Source organism: Sphaeramia orbicularis, chromosome 1 (assembly GCF_902148855.1).
Source record: "Sphaeramia orbicularis chromosome 1, fSphaOr1.1, whole genome shotgun sequence".
Classification (NCBI taxonomy): domain Eukaryota; kingdom Metazoa; phylum Chordata; class Actinopteri; order Kurtiformes; family Apogonidae; genus Sphaeramia; species Sphaeramia orbicularis.
In genome coordinates this window covers 1,032,537-1,048,966 of record NC_043957.1, presented here as the reverse complement: position 1 = coordinate 1,048,966, position 16,430 = coordinate 1,032,537, and the positions used below count along the sequence as shown (strand labels likewise).

Below are 16,430 nucleotides of genomic sequence, written 5' to 3'. Positions count from 1 at the left end.
GGCCCAGCGGTTTTGGTGTCAGCTGGTCCAGACCCACGCTGGGGCCCAGCGGTTTTGGTGTCAGCTGGTCCAGACCCACGCTGGGGCTCAGCGGTTTTGGTGTCAGCTGGTCCAGACCCACGCTGGGGCTCAGCGGTTTTGGTGTCAGCTGGTCCAGACCCACGCTGGGGCCCAGCGGTTTTGGTGTCAGCTGGTCCAGACCCACGCTGGGGCTCAGCGGTTTTGGTGTCAGCTGGTCCAGACCCACGCTGGGGCTCAGTGGTTTTGGTGTCAGCTGGTCCAGACCCACGCTGGGGCTCAGCGGTTTTGGTGTCAGCTGGTCCAGACCCACGCTGGGGCTCAGCGGTTTTGGTGTCAGCTGGTCCAGACCCACGCTGGGGCTCAGCGGTTTTGGTGTCAGCTGGTCCAGACCCACGCTGGGGCTCAGCGGTTTTGGTGTCAGCTGGTCCAGACCCACGCTGGGGCTCAGCGGTTTTGGTGTCAGCTGGTCCAGACCCACGCTGGGGCTCAGTGGTTTTGGTGTCAGCTGGTCCAGACCCACGCTGGGGCTCAGTGGTTTTGGTGTCAGCTGGTCCAGACCCACGCTGGGGCTCAGCGGTTTTGGTGTCAGCTGGTCCAGACCCACGCTGGGGCCCAGCGGTTTTGGTGTCAGCTGGTCCAGACCCACGCTGGGGCTCAGTGGTTTTGGTGTCAGCTGGTCCAGACCCACGCTGGGGCTCAGTGGTTTTGGTGTCAGCTGGTCCAGACCCACGCTGGGGCCCAGCGGTTTTGGTGTCAGCTGGTCCAGACCCACGCTGGGGCTCAGTGGTTTTGGTGTCAGCTGGTCCAGACCCACGCTGGGGCTCAGTGGTTTTGGTGTCAGCTGGTCCAGACCCACGCTGGGGCTCAGTGGTTTTGGTGTCAGCTGGTCCAGACCCACGCTGGGGCTCAGTGGTTTTGGTGTCAGCTGGTCCAGACCCACGCTGGGGCCCAGTGGTTTTGGTGTCAGCTGGTCCAGACCCACGCTGGGGCTCAGTGGTTTTGGTGTCAGCTGGTCCAGACCCACGCTGGGGCTCAGTGGTTTTGGTGTCAGCTGGTCCAGACCCACGCTGGGGCTCAGTGGTTTTGGTGTCAGCTGGTCCAGACCCACGCTGGGGCCCAGTGGTTTTGGTGTCAGCTGGTCCAGACCCACGCTGGGGCTCAGTGGTTTTGGTGTCAGCTGGTCCAGACCCACGCTGGGGCTCAGTGGTTTTGGTGTCAGCTGGTCCAGACCCACGCTGGGGCTCAGTGGTTTTGGTGTCAGCTGGTCCAGACCCACGCTGGGGCCCAGTGGTTTTGGTGTCAGCTGGTCCAGACCCACGCTGGGGCTCAGTGGTTTTGGTGTCAGCTGGTCCAGACCCACGCTGGGGCTCAGTGGTTTTGGTGTCAGCTGGTCCAGACCCACGCTGGGGCTCAGTGGTTTTGGTGTCAGCTGGTCCAGACCCACGCTGGGGCTCAGTGGTTTTGGTGTCAGCTGGTCCAGACCCACGCTGGGGCTCAGTGGTTTTGGTGTCAGCTGGTCCAGACCCACGCTGGGGCCCAGTGGTTTTGGTGTCAGCTGGTCCAGACCCACGCTGGGGCCCAGCGGTTTTGGTGTCAGCTGGTCCAGACCCACGCTGGGGCTCAGCGGTTTTGGTGTCAGCTGGTCCAGACCCACGCTGGGGCTCAGCGGTTTTGGTGTCAGCTGGTCCAGACCCACGCTGGGGCCCAGCGGTTTTGGTGTCAGCTGGTCCAGACCCACGCTGGGGCTCAGTGGTTTTGGTGTCAGCTGGTCCAGACCCACGCTGGGGCTCAGTGGTTTTGGTGTCAGCTGGTCCAGACCCACGCTGGGGCTCAGCGGTTTTGGTGTCAGCTGGTCCAGACCCACGCTGGGGCTCAGCGGTTTTGGTGTCAGCTGGTCCAGACCCACGCTGGGGCCCAGCGGTTTTGGTGTCAGCTGGTCCAGACCCACGCTGGGGCTCAGTGGTTTTGGTGTCAGCTGGTCCAGACCCACGCTGGGGCTCAGTGGTTTTGGTGTCAGCTGGTCCAGACCCACGCTGGGGCTCAGTGGTTTTGGTGTCAGCTGGTCCAGACCCACGCTGGGGCTCAGTGGTTTTGGTGTCAGCTGGTCCAGACCCACGCTGGGGCCCAGTGGTTCTCAGCTCCTCGTCACTGCAGAGCGTCTTCACACAGTCCAACACACTTTTCCGAGCCTTCAGTCCAGTGTGGAAGTCTGTTATTGTAGTCCTGGAGCGCTCCTGGAGGAGTGTTGGGGGGTGGTCCTGTGGAGCCTGCGGTGTAAACCTCTCATGTCAGTATTGTGTTGTGGGAGTCCTGCCTTCACCTGGAGCTGGAAGCCGCTGCTGTCAGCGCCCACGAACAACTGGACGATAACGTCACTGCAGTGAACAGGAACTGTGTGTGTAATAGAGTAAAGACACTCAGCCAAGGAGTCTGCACAGGGCACATTTCTCCTCAGTTACGCCACAGATTTAAGCTGGACCCCCCCCACACACACACACTGTGTTTGAAGTGTGAAGTTCAGACTGGTACCCCACACACTGCTTCAGTCAGGTTTAACGGTGCAGTATTTTTGGCAGATGATTGGTCAGGAAATGGAACAAGTATTTGATGTGAAACTGTAATCCTCAGTTTGTTTTGCTGCGGTTAACTGACCCTGGTGTTTCAAACAATATCACATAAAACTCTGTGGAATGTTTCCTTTTTGTGCCAGAAAATGTTTGCTTTTAAACTGGATCTGTTTTGGCGGAGGTCTGCGCTCTGAGTCCTTTTCTTATAGTTTTTATTTATTTCAGTTGACGGAAATTTTTTTTTCAATTCTAGTTTTCGTCATTTCATTTGTTTTCGTTAACGATAATAACCTTGATTTGAAGACCTTGTTATGTTGGCGTTAACTTCCAGCACTAGTTGCTACATTTGTAAGTACTGTGTGTTTTTGGTTCGTCTGGACTTTGTGTTTTCAGATTCAAATGTATTTGTCATTTCAGCATCTAAAATACACAGAAACCAAACACTGCGCTCAGGTCCTGATTATCAGCAGTGTTTAGTAAATACTATAAATACTGATAAAAATACTAAAATACTGAAAAACAAACCCCCCCCCCCCCCCAAAAAAAAGTCCTCCCTAAATAACTAAACTGGTTGTTTTCTGCAGTGCACAGCAGTGAAGTGCCAGTTCAAAGTGCATTCCAGTCTTTGTGTATTTCACCAGTCTGCCTGTATTTCCTGTCTGTACTGTATCTGCTCCTCTGTCTGTTTATGGTGTCGCTCTAATTCTTATCATCAGTCAATACTGGATATAACCCATGAAAAACTCTAAGTAAATGAATTCAGTCTCTGTTCTGTCCATGAGTATGTGTGCGCACATATACAGTCGTGCCTGTGCATTAGCTTGATTAGCGCTGAAAACTATAATAAATCAAGAAATCATGTGAGAAAATTTCCGTTGTGTGATATACAGTATGATGTGGCTGCTGACATGTGATCAGTGAAGGTGGACCCTAACCTGACACGTGTCGTTAATCACACATCTACGCCACTTAGACTTAACAGCACCATCTGAGAAATGGTGCGGATGGTTTATAGCCTTTAGCGCAGCGTTCAGCCCCACCCAACACATCCAGCTCAGACTATTGGCTTTGCTGTCGGCACGCCGCGCAGGCTGATAAATCAACTGGTTTCCACAAAAAGCTGTTTGTGTTTGTGAAGACATGAGCTGCTTTCGACTGGACCCAGTGCATGGACAGTGGCACTTGTGCATACTGTGTTATTAGCCCGGGCCCCTGCAAATGGTGAATGGATGACGTGTCAGTGGTCCTGGGGCATTTTACTGACACAGGAGAAACACATGAACCATCCAAAGGAGTTCATATTGGTCATTACTGGGACTGGATGGGTGAGAAGGCGCTACATACTGGATATACCATGTGACAGTCGGACCATGGCAGCTGCAGAGGAAGTACAAATACTTCAGGACTTGACTTCAGTATAGATTATGATTACACTGGTCAACAACAAATTTATTGTTTCAGTTTTTTGAGCTGATTGAGGATAATTTTGATGTGCTGAATCCAAATCCCAATCCATGTTTTTATTTCTAGCTTTCATCCACTATATCAGTAAATACATGTTAAAGGGAAAATAACATAAAATAAAAATGTTTCTTTGCTTCAAAACTTAAACTTATGGTGTCCAGCTGAGTGGACATTTTTGCAACTCCACAAAAAATAAGTTCATAAGAAAATTTTCAGTCACATTTTTTTTTTTTTTTTGTTCTTTTTCATGCCTAAAGAGGAACGAAAACACTCAGGAAAAAAATCTTGATTAAGGTTCTCATAATTCATACATGAAAGGGTTAACACAGAACGGCAGAAGCTGAATCCACAGACTTATTTCTGCTTCTCCTATTCCCAGCCTTATTCCACTTCCACACCTGAAGTTGCAGCAGATCAAACATTAACACAAATTCGTCTACATTCAGTTTCTAAAATCACTTTGAAATCATTTTACTTTCATAGCCCTTGAGAATTTGACGACTTAAAGCTTTGTTGAAACTCGACAGTGAGCGACAGTTTCACTTCATCCTTCAGTTGGTCCCATAATTTGACCCCAATAACAGAAACACTTTTAACGTTTGTTCTGACTTTACATGTTTCAGACACAAACATCCCTCTGAAATGAAAATTCCCTTCACTTAACTTTAAATGTTTCTGAACACAAACAGGAAGACTTTTACTTTTAGCACCAAACATAGTTCCCTCCTCCAGGAGGTGTTGTGATCACTGTGCTTTGTGTGTGTGTGTGTTTGTGTGTTTGTTTGTCTGTTTGTTCATCTTTAGTGTAAAACTCTTCCACCCATCTTTCCCAGATCTTCCCCACAGATAGGCCTAGGCCCTGGGACCAACCCAGTCCATTTTGGTCCCAGTAGGACAAAGTTCAAGGTCACAGCAAGGTCACAACATCTACAGATTTCCATCTGTCATCACTGAGACATTTTCCAAAATTCATCCAAAATTCCAAATGACTCCGATTCTCCTCCAGTTGGATCCACCTGTAGCTTAGAACAGTCTCTTGTATGTGGAACTAAATTGTCCACATCCACTGTGGAATGTGGACTCTGTGGACATTTACACTGAACACTGAAAATCCCATTTCCCACACATTTAAAATTAGAACTCAACTAATATTGATGTGAATTGAATCTAATTGGACAGACACATGACTGGGACCAGATTCAACTGTTTGTGTGTATGGAACAACCTGGAAACTGTTGGATTTAAACAGACAGAGTGGATCCACACATGCACAGAGTTCAGGCTGAAGGAGGAGCTGTGAGTTCTGAACACTGGTTCTGTTTGTGCGCTGCCTCTTAAAATGGGTCGTTGTTGTAAATGAGAATCAGTTCTCAACTAACGTACCTGGTTAAATAAGGGTTAAATAAATGCATAAAATTAAATAAATAAAATTTGTTTTCAATGATCTAAAGGCCACCTCGCGATATATATTTTTTTAAATTCAAATTTTTATTCAGAACAGTCTCATAAAATATTATACAGCACATCATTGGTAAAAATTACACTGTTCTCTTTTTTTGGAAAGAAAAAAGGGTATCAGTAATGCTCACTGAAAGGAAGAAAGAGAAAAGAAAAAAACAGTAACATAAATAAAGTGAATAAGTAAATGGATAATAATAATGAGATTAACAAGCTCTGGATCACACAAAAATCCTGTTCTGATGTTAGTTCTGAACGAATAGAATCTGAGCATTTGAACAGGATCTGAAACTGGAATGTCTGTAAAACAGAATTTCAGTTTGAACACAGTTGGAACGAGGGATGGAACCGTTACCGATATAACAATAAACGGCGGTAAAATCACAGGCGGTTAGTATTAGCGTTTAAATTCTAATTCTCATGATAACTGTGTTTGATTACTGCACTTTTAGGGGAAAAAACCCAATGTACAGATCTGCTTTTATGTCAAATATTTGAGTAGAGTTTGAATTTATTACAATTTTAATTTTCTATACCTAATATTTGGAACCAATATTCACGTTTAAAGTTCGTGAAAAGGTTCGTTAAATATCTGTGTGTTATTTATGCAATAAATTATATACATTTTTCAAATTGGATTTTATATTTTTGTGTGTTTTTTGTCCTTTTGTGTTTGTATAGTAGGTTAAAGTGAAAAAATAACAGACAGATGATCTAGATGAAGTTGTGCAGAAAAAACAGATCCAAACATGGGGATAGTAAACATTTGTTTCTATAGTATATAAAGGCCAAATCAAAAGGACTGAAAAACAGACAAAATAGGCTCAGACCACTAAGGGTTAATATGTGAATGTTTCTGACACAGAAGGGACAGTGGGACTGTTATTTTATTTATTTATTTATTTTTTAAATACAGCTTGGTTCAATTATTTCAGTGTGTATCAGTACTTTTTGAACATTTTGAGCACAATTTCAACCATACTGTGATAATAACTGTGATAATTTTATTCACAATAACCATGACATGAAACTTTCATCTGGTTCCATCCCTAGTTTGAACACAGTTTGAACATTTGGTGATAGAACATTAGATCCTGTTCTGATCAAATAAAAACATGTTCAGTATTTGTGCAGATTTCTGCTGTAATTCAATTCTTCAAGTAAATAAACATTTAAAGAAAAGAAACAAAATAAAACTGGTCTTTTTAACAGTGTTATGATATATGGTGATATACGGTGTTGTGATCCTAGTGCTGTGATTTGTATCGTATCGGCAGATTCTTGCCGATCCACAGCCCTAATCCATATGTGACTGGACGTTTGTTTCTGATGAGGTGAACAGGTCAGATGTTCATCACGTCGACAGTAACGTGGTTAAATGCGTCCATAACTGGTCGGATGTTTCCATCCTGTTTTGTTGATGTGCGTTTGTTTTCCTCTCTGCTGTTTTCTGTGGTTTGTGCTTTCTGTCTGAGTGGATGTGTCCTTCCCATGCAGGGATCCTATTACTCTGCTGCCACAACAACCTCATTTCCCCTCAGGGCGCCGTAACTTTTATGTTATCTTAACTGACTCGATGATTACTCTGCCAAATTTCTGGCTTTCAGAGCTTCATTTTAAGTCCATATTCTGTTTTGTCAACACGGAGGACGTGCATTACACTGTTAAAAGAACCGTCTGCTCACCAGTTGTTTCTCCCGTGCGTCTTTCTTCATTAGATCGCTTTCTTCTCTGTTGTACAAGTGCATTGTTGAGTTGACGCTGCACTTTCTCGGCCTTTGAAAATGTGATGTCCTCATTGCAGTAACGGAGCAAATAATAAAAATCATCTACTTTACAGCCCCTTTGTAGGCTGCCTTTTGTCGTCGTAAAAATGATCCAAAGTCAACCTGGATGTGAATGAAAATAGCCAACTCTGAGGACCTGCAAAAGCTCTCAGTATGAGTGGAATGGACTCGGGTCTTTTATTGAGAAAAGTGTGTGTGTGTGTCTCATTGGAAATCCATGGGCAGGTTGGACTCAGTCCTATCAGGAGTCCTGCTCCGTCTGTTCCCTCTCCAGCTACACACTATTGATTCAACGCTAAGCCTCACACTAAACCACTCAGCTCTCTTTTCTCACTCACTTTCTTTCAGCACCTTTTTTTTTTTTTTTTCCGAGGGCATACTTCTGCTCCTTTTGTACTTCTGCCATTGGTCAGATTAGGAAAAGTCTGCGATAAAGCGGATCAGTTGCCTTTGTCTGATTTGGTTTATTGTCTTGGAGTGGTACAGCGTTCATTATCACAATATTTAATGGGATGTTAGAATGTCTGGACTTGGATGTGTTGAGTACGACGGAGGGAGACCAGTTGGTACGACAGTAAATAGCAACGAGTGGCTTGTTATTCACTTTTACCGGTAGCCACATTAATAACCCCCCCCCCCCGTAAGACTTTTTTGGGTGGGAGGGGGTGGCAGACGCCTCCTGATGTTCAAAAAAGGGTTTAGAAACACTGCTTTATGGCATCATCTGACTTAAACATAACCTGAATCTATCTGAACTCGTTACTATAAATGAATTTAAAGCTATTTTAAGAGTGTGAAATCAGTGAGCGTGGTCAATCTAACTGTTTTAAACTTGCACACATAATTGTTTTGTCACCATCGATTGTAAGTTTTTTTTTTATTTTGTGTTCATTATGTCTTGTCTTGTCAGAAACTGTGTGTTCTGCTGCTCTTCTTGGCCAGGTCACTGTTGAAAAAGAGGTTTGTAATCTCAGTGAGGCTTTTTTTAACTGCTTAAATAAAGGCTTTGTATAATATCCTAACTCACACACAAATGGACAAAAGTCTGTGAATATGTTGAATTCAGGTGTTTCTTTTCTAACAGGGTCTGGGATACAAAACAATAAGGACTAATGTCAGAATAGAGTTTTATATTATGGGATAAATATATTGATTATTAATACTGACGTTTCTATCCTCATGAACAGGACATCTGACAGCTGCAGACATGATGTGTCCCAATATTTATGTCCACAGAGTTTGTGAACATCAGTATTTCCTTAAAGTTGAATGGTAGATCTTTCTTCCTCAGTCAGATGTGAAGAAAGCAGATGGTTAGTTGTGGAAGAAATTTTTTTTTTTCCACTTAAGTTTTTATTGAATTTTTTACACATATAACTGACACCACAACAGAAGATGAACAAACCAACATTTCTTGGGTACATTATACACATAACCCATTTCCTTTCTCCAGTCTTTCCATCATTCCCAGCTCTGCAACAGTCCTTTTATTCCACTTTTTGTCCATTTGTGCTTCCTGTAGTCTCAGTCTGTGACTCGTCCTTTCCATTGCACATATTCCATGTATAATTTCAGTCCTCTGCTCCTGTGTCGCTGCTTCTGTCCTTCCTCAGTTCTTGTAATAGTTTTTTCTGCAGCCACTAAAAGTATTTTAACCCAGTCTGTCGTTTCCCTCTACATTTCCATCAGATCCGTTACACAAACACAGAACACCACAGCACAGTGGAATCTCATACTCCATTACTTGTTTGAGTACTCGACACAAACATCTTCCAAAACACTTATTTTATCACATTTCCAAAAACCATGTGTGATCTACATCCAGTTCTCCACATTCCCTCCAATATTTCTGCTGTCTGTTTAACTGCGGACTTTTGGGAAAAAAAATATTATTGACAGTCAGAGCAGGAAAAATATTTTAGACATTTAGAGGAAGAACATTTTTAAAAAATCTACGTTGAGAGAAATTCAGTCCAAACCATCTGTGAGGCATTTTAGAAGCAAAGACAACAATTTAAACCAAACTAACCAATGCAATGATATCTATCCCATAATATAAAACTCTATTCTGACATTAGTCCGTATTGTTTTGGATCCCAGAGCCTGTTAGAACACAAACACCTGGATTCAACCTGTCCACAGACTTTTGTCCCTTTGTGCAGTTATTCTATGAGGAGACTCAAATGAAACTTTCCCAGATTCTGATCCCAACAACAGGATGTATGATATGGATCATGTGTTTGAACTGAATACATGTGTTTTGGTTCTGCTCGACATGGCTGTGGTTTTCCAGACAGGTCCCAAACTCATGCAGGAGGATTCTCCACTTCGCCTCAGTTCCATTTGAACACACAGGGCAGTGGGTGAAGATGCTTGGATGATGTTTTCTTCTGTTTTCTTCTGCTTTCTGTGTAAAGTTAACTGAAGTCCAATTGACGTTATTTTTCCTCTCTCTCTTTCTTTGCTGTTTGTCTCTGCTTCGCAGACTTTTGGGTTGCCATGACGAACGAGGAGGAGGAGGGCCCCGCCGTTGCAACATCAGCAGCAACTCCATCAGCAGCAACTCCGTCAGCGGCAACGGTCTCCAGGGTAACGGCAGCCATAAGCAGGGGCGACGGCGACAATGCTGTCACTTCCTCCTCCAGCAGCAGCAGCCCCCCCCACCACCTCCCCCCACCCCAGAAGAAGGAGGAGAAAGAGGAGGAAATAGAGGAGGTGGGGGTCATTCAGGAAGAGAGGATCGAGAAGGAGGAGGAGGAGGAGGGGATGATGGGATGTGATGGAGATGATGATGATGATGGAGACGACGATGACGATGACGATGACGACGACAGCAGTGGTACCAGTGTGCTGGTGGTACCCTACCCAGAGCTGGTTCCTGTGGTCTTCTTCTGTCTCAAACAGACCACCTGTCCTCGGAGCTGGTGCATCCGCATGGTTTCCAGCCCATATCCTTTTTTGAACGCCAACACGACTGCCAACATCTGTCACATGGGTGGAAGGTGAAGTACGAACACAAAGCATTTCATCCACTGAAAAGCCGTCAGCTGGGTGTAACCCTTTACAGCCCACTCCTAGAAACACACTGACATTCACAAGTTCAACCTCAGTGTGTTTGTGGAAGAAGCAACCAGACGTTATTACTGCGGTGACTTCAAAAACATGTCATGTAGAAAACCAAGGTTCATGAAGTTACCATATTTGGTTCCTTTTCCATATGTGGCAAAAATAAATAGCTTAAATAAAGAAATTTGAGAAGTATATACACAAGAAAAACACATGTAATGTGAAAGTTACATGTATCTTAGTGATTTTTTTTTTCAATTTTTTCATAAAGTTTTATTGTTATGTAGAAAATTAAGGTCAGTGAAGTTACCATATTTAGTTCCTTGCCTGTATGTGGCAAAAATAAGTAGGTTAAATAAATAAATAAGAGAAGTATATATATATATATATATATACAGGGTGGGGAAGCCAAATGTACACTGAACATGTAGTTGTTTTTTCTCAGCAGACACTACGTCAGTTGTTTTGAACCCAAACATATACTGATGTCATAATCATACCTAACACTATTATCCATACCTTTTCACAAACTTTTGCCCATATGAGTAATCAGGAAAGCAAACGTCAAAGAGTGTGTGATTTGCTGAATGCACTCGTCACACCAAAGGAGATTTCAAAAATAGTTGGAGTGTCCATAAAGACTGTTTATAATGGAAAGAAGAGAATGACTATGAGCAAAACTATTACCAGAAAGTCTGGAAGATACTATTAAAGAAGAATGGGAGAAGTTGTCACCCCAATATTTGAGGAACACTTGTGCAAGTTTCAGGAAGCATGTGAAGGCAGTTATTGAGAAAGAAGGAGGACACATAGAATAAAAACATTTTCTATTATGGACATTTTCTTGTGGCAAATAAATTGTCATGACTTTCACTAAACTAATTGGTCATACACTGTCTTTCAATCCCTGCCTCAGAATAGTGTACATTTGGCTTCCCCACCCTGTGTATATATGAAAGCATATGTAATATGAAAGGAACATGTATTTTTGTAAAATTTGTGACATTTTTCAAAATGTTGTATTGTTATGTAGAAAATCAAGGTAAGTGAAGTTACCATATCTGGTCCCTCACCCTTTATGTGGCAAAAATACATAGCCTAAATAAATAGATACATTTGAGAAGTATATATACCAAAAAAAGAACAGTTAATGTGAAAGGAACATGTACTTTTGTAAAGTTTTTGTGAAATTTTTCAAAATTTTGTATTATGTAGAAAATCAAGTTCAATTAAGTTACCATATTTGGTTCCTTACCTGTACGTGGGGGAAAAAAAAAAAATCCAAGACGTAAATATGAAAAACAGCAAACACTGATAAACACTGAACATGACTCTGTATAGTTGACTCATAGAAATACTCTGAAACTCACAGTTTCACCCTTCGTGTGTTATTGGAGGAAATGAGACTGTGTTACTTTGGAGACATTTTTCATGAATGTTTTTTCTTGTCATGTAGAAAATCACTTCCCACATTGGCCTCATTTGTTCATATCAGCTCCAGACTTCAGTCCAACACTTCTCCTGTTTTTCTCCATAATTGTTTGTGGTCATCAGTGGTTGGAGTAAAAACTGAAAATCTGTCCAAACTCGGAGCCCATGACTGAAAATGTTCAGTTGTTGGTTGAACAGGACAGAGCAGCACAGCCAATCACTTAGAGGGGGCGGGGCCTGAAGTGTCTCCTGTGCATTTAAAGGGCCAGCACTCCAAACCCCCTTTGTGGTGTCATTAGTCAGAAATAGGGTTGAAAATGGACCTGTGGAGCTGAATGAATGAAGAACTCAGAGCCAAGCAGAGCATTTACAGTTTATGGAGAGCACAGGGACATGAGGGAAAAGGAAGAAGAACATTAAAAAAAAAACAACTATCAGTGCTTTAAAACCTGCTGTGTGAACGTCACCTCAGACAAAACACTCCTGTTCTGTTGGAAATGACAGGACTGTACACACACACACACACACACACACACACACACACACACACACACACACACACACACACACACACACACACACACACTTCCACTGAGCTGAGGTGTGACTCACACACTTACACTGAAACTCCCCAAACAGCTGATATGTTTAAGTAGAAACAGCAGAGAGTGTTGGCTTCCACTGACACACACACACACACACACACACACACACACACACACACACACACACACTTCCACTGAGCTGAGGTGTGACTCACACACTTACACTGAAACTCCCCAAACAGCTGATATGTTTAAGTAGAAACAGCAGAGAGTGTTGGCTTCCACTGACACACACACACACACACACACACACACACACACACACACACACACACACACACACACACACACACACTTCCACTGAGCTGAGGTGTGACTCACACACTTACACTGAAACTCCCCAAACAGCTGATATGTTTAAGTAGAAACAGCAGAGAGTGTTGGCTTCCACTGACACACACACACACACACACACACACACACACACACACACACACACACACACACACACACAGAGGAAGCAGTGGAACACACTGCGGTCACTGTGGATGGATGTTTGTGCTGTGGAAGGGTTCGCTGTCCAGACGATGATAGAAACACTTTGTGAGATGGAGCCCAGATGAAACGTCTTCACACTGAAAAAACCTAAATCTGACCAAGTGTGTATGTGTCATTTCTGTTCCAAACATGTGATCCCACTGAAAATCAGACAGAATCACCTAAAGACGAACTGTACACTGAGATAGAAGAACTGATTTAGACACAGCAGATCTGGAAAATCTGATTTACACTCATCTGAACAAGAGAGTTTTCACTGGTTCCACTGGCAGAGTTTTAGCTTAATTAAAGACTTTATTTGGTCAGTTCAAGATTTTTTTTTTTTTTTGTCATTATTCAAGATTTATTTATTTATTTATTGCTTAATTCAATTTTTTTTTTTTGCGTAATTCAAGATTTTTTGTTTTGCTTAATCCAAGATTTTTTTGCTTAATTCAAGATTTTTTTTTTCTTAATTCAAGATTTTAGTTTAATTCAAGATTTTTATTTTGCTTAATTCAAGATTTTATCTTAATTCAAGATTTTTTTTTACTTAATTCAAGATTTTAGCTTAATTCAAGATTTTTTGTTTTGCTTAATCCAAGATTTTTTTGCTTAATTCAAGATTTTTTTTACTTAATTCAAGATTTTAGCTTAATTCAAGATTTTTATTTTGCTTAATTCAAGATTTTTTTTGCTCAATTTAAGATTTTTTTTGCGTAATTCAAGTTTTTTTTTTTTTTTTTGCTTATTTTGAGATTTTTTTTTTCTTGATTCAAGATTTTTTTTTTTTTTGCTCAATTCAAGCAAAAAAACTGCCAATGGAACCGGTGCAAACTCTCTGGTTCAGACCAGTGTAAATCAGATTTTCCAGCTCTGTTGTCTGTAAATCAGTTCTTCTCTCTCAGTGTCCAGTTCCTCTTCAGGTGATTCTGTCTTGTTTTAAGTGTGATCAGATATTTGGAACAGAAATGAGACAAATACACTTGGTCAGATTTAGATTTTTGCAGTGATGCTTCTGTTAAATGAGGCTAAAAAAACTAATTTTCTAGTCATTTGCACAGATTTGTCTGTTTATGTGCTGTTTAGTGATAATATGATCTAATGTAATAGAGCGGTGCACAGTCCACTGTCTTCCCTTTTATCCGTCCATTCGGGCAGCTTCACTTCACATCAGCTCCAGCTTCATCCAACCTGACATGAATTCAGAAGCAGACGGAGAAACGGCGATGAAATAAAAACAGAGCGTGGACAGAAGGGCTGAGGAGATGTTTAACAGTCGGGACGGACGTTCCCGTCTAAATGGAACGTCTTTGTCAGTGAAAACTCTTGTCAGTTCAAGAACACTCTCTCTCCTCCTCATTCTCTCCATCTACCACTTTTGTCCCGTTGCTTCCACAGAAAAACTCCAGTCAATTAAGTCTAATTTTGGGAGCCAGACTGGCCTTTTGTGTCTCACATAGACGGACCGTCGGCAACACACACCGCAGGCCCAGTTTATGGTGACGGTTCAATAGTCTGAGTGAAAATCTAACGTTTGGAGCTCTGTGTTCTCATGGGGTGTCTGGAACCGAGAGAAGTTTTGTAAACTCGTACTGAAAGTCGTTTGTGTGTAAGATGTGTATGGGAATCATTTACAAACCCCACTGAGTTAAAGCTGAGACGAACTAATGACGGACACGGCAGAACAGACTGTCCATTTGATTAGTCGTTATTCCTGAGTTCCATTAGAATTACACACTACGATGTTTTTGCTCACTTGTGTAAAGTTCTTTCTTTCTTTCTTTTTTACTTTGTATCTTCAAAAGTCCGCCAAGACAGACCCCCCCCACGATCACCCCCAGAATCTGATCATTTCTTCCTTGTGCCAGTATCAATGTTTCCTGAAAATTTCATCCAAATCCTTCCATAACTTTATGATTTATCCTGCTAACAGACAAACAGATGAAACAAACCTCTGCCGTTCTTTGGTGGATGGAAATACATACATGTATATTCAGAGCTATATATGTATATATTTATATATTTTTCTTTTTTCGGTTCTATTGCTAATTTCTTTCCTTCTACTTTTATTCTATTTGAATGGAGCGACTGTAATAATTGTCTGGTGGTGTTAATAAAGTATTCTGATTCTGATAACCTTACAGAAACTGTCCAGTCCCATGAACCCAGCTCTCACAGGAGCTCAAATCTGCTGGTTTTTCTACCTGTGCACATTTGGTCCTTCCTTCCTCTGCCTCTGACTACCAGCGCTCAGGTGGATCACTTCCACGTCGAAGTGTTTGATTCTGTTTTCCGCTTTGCCAACGTCCTGCTGCTCCATTTGTTCCCTCACTCTGTTTTTATTAACAATAGTCACATGTTTGGACGCTCACACTAGTGCAGTTCCTGGTAGCAGTGATTCCAGGTTTACCCACGCTCAGCTCAGACCTGCAGCTTCATTTGTTCTGGTTTCCACTTAAACTCACCTTCCATCGGTTCCATCAGATCAGAGCAAACAGGAGTGAACAGTGTGTGTTTGTGCTGGACGTGTTTCCTTCTAACTCTAACATGGACAGAAAGCCTGCACTGAGGGGCGCGACTCACACTGTGACTTTAAATGGAGTAGTGCAGGGGATGATCTACGACTGATCTGCTTTTTTTGAGTATGAATACACACTGCCCACTCCCTGTGTGTGTGTGTGTGTGTGTGTGTGTGTGTATCATACACCGTACCAGTCTACTCACTGCAAAAACCTAAATCTGACTAAGTGTATGTCTCATTTCTGTTCCAAATATCTGATCACACTTAAAACAAGACAGAATAACCTAAAGAAGAACTTTTCAGTGAGATAGAAGAACTGATTTAGAGACAATAGATCTGGAAAATCTGATTTACACTAATCTGAACAAGATTTTCACTTGTTCCATTGACAGATTTTTTTTTTTTTGCTTAATTCAAGATTTTTTTTTTTTTTTTTTGCTTATTTCAAGATTTCTTTTGCTTAATTCAAGATTTTTTTTTTTTTTTTTGCTTATTTCAAGATTTCTTTTGCTTAATTCAAGATTTTTTTTTTTTTTTGCTGAATTCAAGCAAAAAAAAAAAAACCTGCCAATGGAACAAGTGAAAATCTTGGTAAATATATATGCCTTTACTTATTACGCGTCCAGTTGCAGTTTGATTCAAGAACCAAAGTAGTTTGTGAGGTTTAAGCAGGAAAACTGGTTTTGTCGCTTTTAGAAAATAGTCATGTTGGGGTGAATAGAATAGAATAGAATAGAATAGAATAGCCTTTATTGTTATTGTGCTGCTCCAGTAAGTGCAACAATATTAATAAAACACCAGTACAACACAGAAATAAGAATAGAACAAATATAAAATTATGAAAAATAAAAATAAGACAAAAAATTAATTTTTTTTTTAAAATTTTACGAAGTAAGATAAGAATGAGAAAAGGAGAATAAAAAAAATAAAAATTGATGTAATTGTAATGTAATGTAATTGATGAATTGATGCAAATTTCCAGTATTAACAGTATGTGACAGTATGAATATCTATGAGCAATATTAACAAT

General features: G+C 41.9%; 1 long non-coding RNA gene across 1 annotated transcript; it reads right to left on the bottom strand.

Annotated features, from left to right (window-relative positions):
- Positions 1–4,825: 4,825 nt before the first annotated feature.
- Positions 4,826–15,725, bottom strand: LOC115426055 (uncharacterized). The gene is made up of 3 exons (XR_003936305.1): positions 15,600–15,725; positions 10,595–10,600; positions 4,826–4,838 (listed from the first exon to the last, which is right to left on the bottom strand). It is a non-coding gene; the product is annotated as an uncharacterized LOC115426055 (long non-coding RNA).
- Positions 15,726–16,430: the final 705 nt, after the last annotated feature.